The 8,189-nt window shown below is 48.1% G+C and overlaps 1 long non-coding RNA gene across 1 annotated transcript; it reads left to right on the plus strand.

Moving 5' to 3' along the window:
- The first annotated feature begins 124 nt into the window (after positions 1-124).
- Positions 125-7,586, plus strand: LOC131497492 (uncharacterized). The gene is made up of 3 exons (XR_009254987.1): positions 125-195; positions 1,293-1,433; positions 7,141-7,586. It is a non-coding gene; the product is annotated as an uncharacterized LOC131497492 (long non-coding RNA).
- Positions 7,587-8,189: the final 603 nt, after the last annotated feature.

Consider the following 8,189-nt stretch of genomic DNA (forward strand, 5'->3'; position numbering starts at 1 on the left):
CACTCAACGGCCGCCCCTGCCGGCTCTCCGGGAGCTGATTGGCCCGTAGGAGGAGGGGCGGGTGGCGGGCGCGGGAGGAACCCTGTGGCTGGCGGTTGCCATGGACGCTCTCGCGCCTAGTAACCACGGCTCCCTGGGAGACCTGCTGGGTCCCGGGGGTGACCGGGTGAAGCGCCACTCAACGGAGAGGCCAAGGTGATTCCCCCGACTTTCCTGCGGCACCTGAATCGGAACTCTTCAGCTGCAGGGGACTTGTGGCCCGTTCTACGTGCAGGATACGGGCAGGACTCCACATTCGCACCTGTCCTCTGTCTAGCAGAGCCTTCTCCCTTGGTGGCATTATCTAGTGATCCTCCCCTCCTTCCTCACTCTAAGGAAAAGATTTGGGCTCTCTCTCTCTCTCTCTCTCCCTCTCGCAAATATTTCCGTAAACAGTAGCCTGCCCTATTTCGCCCAGGCACTGGGTCCACCTGTCTTCCATATATCACTATTCACCCGTGCAACTTCCTTCCAACCATGCGGTAGGAATTTACGTTTTACACACACACAAAAACTTCAGGCCTGGAGAAGTTATCTCACATAGGCAAGGCCCCCCAAACAGTAAGTGGCAGAAGTCCCACTAAAACTCAGATCTGTCAGACTTCAAGGAGCTCTTTTCTACAAGGCAACCGTCTTAATGGGTGAACAGTGAGGCCAGGGAGTTACTGTTAACGCTAAAGGAAAAAAAAAAAAAAAAGCCCCCGGTTAAACATTCTTGGTTGGTCTGGGAATCCCCGCGTGACATCCCACCAAAGGGTGACACCAGGGGACTTGCTGCCAGGGTAAGGCATCATCAGGCTGGCCCTCGGCAGACCTTAGTGAGGTGACTAAAGGTTAGGGACCTCAGCTCTGCCCCTTCAGAGACGTGAGTCTGTCTGTTTTCCAGGTTGATTAGAGGCCAACTCACGTGAACTGAACTAGAAAATCTGTTCCTCCGCCAGTGTCTCCACTAAAGCAACACAGCAGGTCTGACCATGGATACAAACCCAGAATATTATCCCCGAGTAGGAAAACCACAGACGGCATCCAATGATCAAAAGCTGCTCATCAGCCCAGCCACAGAACTAGACAGGACGAGTCTGGGCCCCCAGACCCCACCAGGGCACCAGGGCTCCCCCAACCCTCTCCCGTCCTCCTATGTTCCTTACCAGGGACTCTTTCTATTTCTTGCCTAACACACATTTTACCCCGAGCTACCTTTTTTTGAAACTACCTTGTCTCACGAATAGTGTGCATTTTGTATTAATTCTCAGAATTCTGGCCTGCAGGCCATAGACTCGGTAGATACTACATTGACCTTCAACTCATCAACACACCCCTGTGAGGAAGCTACTGCAGCCCAGCACACATCAGTACCTGCTGAAGACCTGGGGAGTCGCTTTCTGTAACAACAGGTAAGGCAGGCACGGGGGCGAAGGTCCCCTGTTCGGAGGCTTTAAAGCCATCTTTTATAGGATAACACCTTTAATAAGGCAGTCTGAATAACTTTGACACCATCTAGAAGGGAGGGCGAGTGGCCCACAGATCAGGATTCGATGGCTGGTCCAAGAGAGCTTAAACACAACCTCCTCAAGGTTCTGGGATCAGAGTCTTTGCAGAAGATGCTTGCTTGTCAGCACAAAGGCCAACGGAACCACAAGAGAACGGGCTTAGAAAGCTAGTGCCGGGCCACGGCTGCTTTGTGAGATCCTTTCAAAGTCGAAGATCACAAGGGGGGGTCGCGGACAAGCTTCTGTTCATCCTGAAGGGCAGAGCAGGAGACGGGGTGGGAAGCTTGTCAAACATGAGCAGGAGTGAGAAAGTAAGCAGGGACCCCCATCACAGACCGCCACTTCCGTCCCCAGAGGGGCAGCCCTGGGAGGCTGGGATGGAATCTGAGGGCTCCTTTCCTCAGCCCTTTAGCACGGAAAAAAGAAAAGTCTTACTGCATGAGATGGGTGTTTCCCAAAGTGTGTTCCCGGACCATTAAAGAGGCGATTGGTCAACTCAGAACGCTTGTTATCATCTCCAAGAACACTAACTGTTCCACGGAACACAGTTTGGGCAACACTGGCTTAACATTAAATGTGTCCCCAAAATACGCTTCGGTGAGAGAAAGAAAAATCCATGTGCATGTCTAGCTAATTGCAGACCTTCTCCAAAGCAGTTGAAAACTACCTGGTTTATCTGTGTATTCAGTGAAAGGTTCTAAGTCAGTTGAGGCTTGAAGGCAGTTCCCCATCTGAACTGGGGGTGGGGGGGGTGGGGGGGGGGGAGGAGAAGCCAAAGGGTGGCACATGGAAAAAAAGATGGAAGAAGGACCCACAGAGAGGGAGAGAGAGAGTAAGGAAGTGAAAGAGGTGTATAGGGGTGGGAGTGTGTGGGAGTGTGTTCCTAATTTTATTTAGGAAAATTAAACAGACAAATATATGATTCCACTCATTTGTGGAATTTAAGAAACAAAACAGATGAACGTAGGGGAAGGGAAGGAAAAATCAAAACACAGAAGGAGGCAAACCGGAAGAGACTCTTAAGTACGGAGAACAAACTGAGGGCCGCTGGAGGGGTGTTGGGTGGGGGAGGGGCTAAATGGGGGATGGGCATTAGGCGGGCACCTGTTGGGATGAGCACTGGGTGTTACATGTGAGTGATGAATCCCTGGGTTCTACTCCTGAAACCCATCCTACACGGTATGTTAACTAACCTGAATTTTTTTTTTTAATTTTTTAACATTTATTTATTTTTGAGACAGAGAGAGACAGAGCATGAACGGGGGAGGGGCAGAGAGAGAAGGATTCACAGAATCGGAAGCAGGCTCCAGGCTCCGGGCCATCAGCCCAGAGCCTGACGCGGGGCTCGAACTCACGGACCGCGAGATCGTGACCTGAGCTGAAGTCGGACGCTCAACCGACTGAGCCACCCAGGCGCCCCTACTAACCTGAATTTAAATGTTAAAAACGTAAAAACAAAAAAACATTTGCACTCAGGAAAATAAAAGAGAGTATGTTACCTTTATATCCGGCTGTCTCTTTAACCCGCCCGCTCTTTCTAAATTCTTTTCATTCCGTTAGTCCATCTAATGGCTATTTAGTGGGGAAATCGGAAGTAACGCGTTGTAAAAAACGTGAGAGCCGAAGTCCTAGGATAACGTAAGTCCTGAAGTGCGGTCTAAAATTACAGAGTAGTGTAAATCTTGACCTGCGTCCCCCCGCCATTCGTTCTCAGGAAGGACGGAGACACAGATTTGCAACATTTTTTTCAAACTCGCACCGCCCCTATCAACGGCTTGCCTTTATTTTCCTTGAGCGCTGGGCTGACTATGGGTGCTTGTGGAAGGTGCACCGTCAACCTGTGAACTGGAGAGGAGATCCACGTTGACTCGAGGGCGCAGAACACAGCACTCACACTTACAGAAAAGGGCTTCACAAGGCACTGGTTGGGCCATGTGAGTGTGGGACGCATTCGTTGAGAATTTTATCGTTTACAACCGCAGTAAGGCGATATCAGCTGCCGCTGTTGTGTTTTGCTTACGTTACTAAGCTATTTGTAGGTAGGGGTGTGTATCATCTAAGCTTTTTCAACCGAATAGACTTTGTCATAGCCTGGAATTTGCAGGGCACGCCCTGTGGGGAGTGGAATACCTGCGGAGAGCCGAAGACACATAGACCCTACCAAGTTTAAACACCATCTTCTACTCCCTTGTGTAGCAGGTGACGAGCTGTGATTCTAGAAGCTACGTGCCTCACCGAGGCACCGAGGTCCCATTTTGGGGTGGCCTCCTGATCCAGTGGGACAGGCTCCCACAGGGCTCTCTTTCCTTGTGTTTCCATCAGAGTCATTGTCGCCTTGTCACATGCTTTTACGTATCGTCTCTCCCGTGAGACTGTGAGCCCTTTGGGGACAGGGCTGATGTTCTTCCAGCCGTGGTCCCCAGAACCATTTTTGACGTCACTCTTGTCGTTGAGTGAAGTTCCAACACACATCCCCGTGCTTGTCTTACCTGTTCACATAAATGAAGATGCCGACCAACATTCAGGTTGGAGCTTCCTCGTTCATCAACCGCAGCCGTAGGCTGCCCAGAGACAGAAGAGTTTAGCGAGAAATCAGTGGAAAGCACTCTGGGAAAATCAGTTGGCTCTATGGAACTTACAACACAGAGTATCGTATATCGTTATCGTTTGTAAATTGTGAGCTATACATCCTTTATATCATTCAAGTATACAATAAATTTGTGTGTATGTGTGTATAGGAATACACTTTACCCTGAGAGCCAACGGTTGAATATTTGTATCCCCATGAGTGGGTCCCTGTTCGTACCTCTAAAGAGATTACCATCCGATGGGACACGGGAAAGCCCGGATGGTGCGGGCTCCAGTGTGGGGAGAGTCCCCAAAAGAGGGAACGCACAGTCAGCCAGGGACTCCTGAAAGCTTAGCTTCTAGGTGACACAGAATACTGCCGCTCCTCAAACTGAGGAGAGTTTGCGGAAATAAAAATGGAGCCGGCTCTATAGACAGACGTGCTGTGTTTGTATCAGGTATTTGAAGCGGTGTTTCTCAGTGATTAATAAGGAAGTTAATTTCTCTTTGCTGACATGGTTGAAAAGAGTTCCTCCCTTCTTCCTACACTGAAAAGAGCCAGAGTCTGGTGAACGTGACCTTATCTGCTGTGTGTCGGCCTTTGACGTATGTTGGCCTCGGTTGGCCATTTCTGCAGGTGCCATACTGTAGACACAGGCCCTAGACACACGACTGCACGTTTTACGACCCGAACCTAAGCTCCCGGCTCGTTGGGTCGTCGTCACAGTCAGGCAATGTGGGGAAGACTTCAGTCAGCTTGTGGCGTCAGCCACGACCGCAGCGCTCTGGTGAAGAGAACCTCTCTAGCACATTCTTCAGCTGGCTGTAGCAGATGATGTCAGTGCTACAGTCCGCAGTCCGTCAGATGCTTTGACCGTTTCGTGAGCACAGCCTGTCAGAGCGCTGTCACTCGCAACACTGGGCTTTACATCTCCCTGAAGAAGGACTGCCTTCTGGCTGCCAGCAGCTACCTTGCCTGCAGAAGAAACGCTAGAAATGTCTAGGAGTTTGTGCCTCAGGCCAACCGTTACCCAAGACTAACGAGTTCACGGGGATGAATGTCCCAGTTGCCTTGCCCTGACTGGGACAACTCTGAGGTGGGACCTACCCTATCTCCAGAGCTCCCCCTGAGGCACTGAACCGAACCCACCTTCCTGGGGACTTGGCTAGATATTGTACCCCTCCTCTCCTGACTTCCCGTCTAGATGTCTAGATCTCACTTCCTCATTTCTCTACTAGTTTTTCCAGGGGAACACTTTCTGAATAAGTCACTTTCACGCTAATCCTCAGGGTCGGCTTCTACGGAACCCAACCTATGACAGTGGCCATGGTTCCTATGATGGGCTCTCTACTCCCATCCAGCACTCTCCCTGGCCACAACTGATTGGACCACAAGTGGGCACCTAGCTCAAAGGTAGCCCATCCGTAGTCTGGCCAGAAGACTGAGGTAGCCTAGCACCAGACCCAATCAAGGCAGAGCCTCTCTCTTGGAAAGTTTGGTTTTGAGTCACGCAGAGAGTATTTGAGTCGGCATGTTTGATGTTGCGAAATTCTGGCTGACGTTCATACATGTGGACTGCCAGGGAGGAACAACACAGTCCTGTCATTGAGGCGCTACCGTATCCTCAGCGACTCTCCAGTTTGCAAACATTTTCCCATTTCCGTGAGATTTCTTATTTCTACCTGCCTCTCCTTCCTGCCGCCCTCAGCATTCAAGGTAGTTAGATATCTCTGTTTCCCAAAGAGCCTACAACCCAAGCTGGGAACCACCTCGTCGGTGGCCCCAATGTTCTGGCCACTCATTGCCAAATCCTTCAGGGAGAGTTTCCTGAGAATTATCCAGAAGGCCATGATGATTTTAAATAGGAGCGACTGGAAGCCAAATCAGTGTCCAAATAAGTTGAATAACGGAGATGGGAGGCAATCTGTTTGAGATATTGAAAAGCTGAAAGGAGGCCGACTAGTGTCCGTGTTTGGGTAGAAAAAGCATCTGAATCATCTTCCGACTTCCATAGCCCCTCTGTCACTTGCAGCAACCAAGATGAGACTCCCAAACTAAGGAGGAGACAGAGAGTGGAAAGTCTACCAACCAGGAGGGTGGAGGGAACTATATATAAACCATAAATGTGGAGCCCTTTTGGCTTAGAGGTGACTCTGGGGGCTTTGGATGCCTTTGGATGCCTTCAGCGAAGACAGGACCAGACTAGAATGGAAGCTAAGGCACGCCGTCTGGGACTTGCTCCATGTTTGCTCTATGACTAGATTAAAAAGGGCCTTCTGACCTAGCCTGGCTCACCAGGACCCCAAAAAAGAGACAGGAGCACAGAGCAGACATCTTTGTTCACAAGTGGACGTTGAATGATCTTTGAGGGATCAGGCCAGGTAGGGTGTGGAGATGTTGGAATGGAAAGCCAGAATGTTACAGACACGAGCAAATGCAAACAGAATTCAAGCTTGCCGGGAATCAACATCATCCCCCTCCCCACCCCACACTTCTCTAGAATGCTCATAAAAATACCAAGTGCTCTTCATAGGCCAATAATTAGCTCATCTGAGTCACAATGCACAGCCATCTTTGCTCTGCTAGAACATTCCCAAGTACAGAGCATGACACATCAGAATTGCCCAGAGAGCTTTTAAAATGCAGACTTCAGGCTCTCATCCCAAGGGGATCGGATTCAGTAAGTCTAGGGTGGGGCCTGGGAATCCCTACAAACTTTATTGCAAAGGAGTCTACTTGGATCTGGGCAGTAATACCTTACTTTAATCTTAGGGATTTTTTTTTTTATTGACGTATAATGAACATACAGGGTTATGTTAGTTTCAGGTGTAAAATACAATCAGGGGGCGTCTACAGGCAAAGGAGATACTCTGCCTCCTGATTTCTTTTGCTTGCGATGGGTATTTCTAAACTGACATAATCGACATTATAAACAAGTTGTCCTTTCTCCTGCCTGTGAGTGAGATTTTTAAAATAGTTACTTATATTTCGAATTTAAATTAACTTCTTGTTGTTGTTGTTGTCGTTGTCGTTGTTTTTAAGGATCGGAGGAGGAATTTTTGTATCTCTCTTGTATCTCCCTCCCCGGGCCTGGGAGACACATCGCCAGCATCCTTCGATGACTCCCCCACACCCCGGAGGCCTGTGAGCATTCACCTCGTAGCTTCATTTCTGCTTCCACACACAGTACTTCTGGGTGAACCCAGCACAGCTCCAAGTTTCCCTGCGGAAGAGTCTTCGAGATTAAAAACAAAAACACAAAAGCAGAGGCGCCTGGCTGGTTCAGTCGGTTAAGCGTCCGACTTCAGCTCAGGTCACGATCTCGCGGTCTGTGAGTTCGAGCCCTGCGTCAGGCTCTGTGCTGACGGCTCGGAGCCCGGAGCCTGCTTCGGATTCTGTGTCTCCCTCTCTCTCTGCCCCTCCCCCACATACCTGCTGTCTCTCTCTCTCTCTCTCTCTCTCTTTCTCAAAAATAAATAAACATTAAAAAAAAAAGCAAATTTCACCATGCCCCAAGATATTCTAATCTCTTCTCATTTACATAAATACCCGGAGCCTGCTTATACGTATCTGCTGGGAATATATGCCTATATGTTCTCCCTTGTCTCTCTATCTCTCTCTGTCTCTGTCTCTGTGTGTATAAGTACACATACGTATGTGTGTATATATATATGCACATATATATACATATACACCTATATGTATATACCTGTATGTATGTATATGTATACACCTATATACATATACACATATATGTACATATATGTACATACGCACCTATGTATATATACATATACATATATATATGTATATATAGGTGTGTATGTATGTGTATATATATGTATATATAGGTGTATATATATACATATATATGTACATATATATACATATACATATATATGTGTACATATACATATATATGTACATATATGTACATACGCACCTATGTGTATATATATATATACACATATATATATATACACATACATACACATCTATATGTATGTACGTGTATATATATATATATGTATATATAGGTGTATATATATACACATAAACCTATATAGTCTCTCCTCCCTTAGAAATCATTT

Source organism: Neofelis nebulosa, chromosome 16, assembly GCF_028018385.1.
Source record: "Neofelis nebulosa isolate mNeoNeb1 chromosome 16, mNeoNeb1.pri, whole genome shotgun sequence".
Classification (NCBI taxonomy): domain Eukaryota; kingdom Metazoa; phylum Chordata; class Mammalia; order Carnivora; family Felidae; genus Neofelis; species Neofelis nebulosa.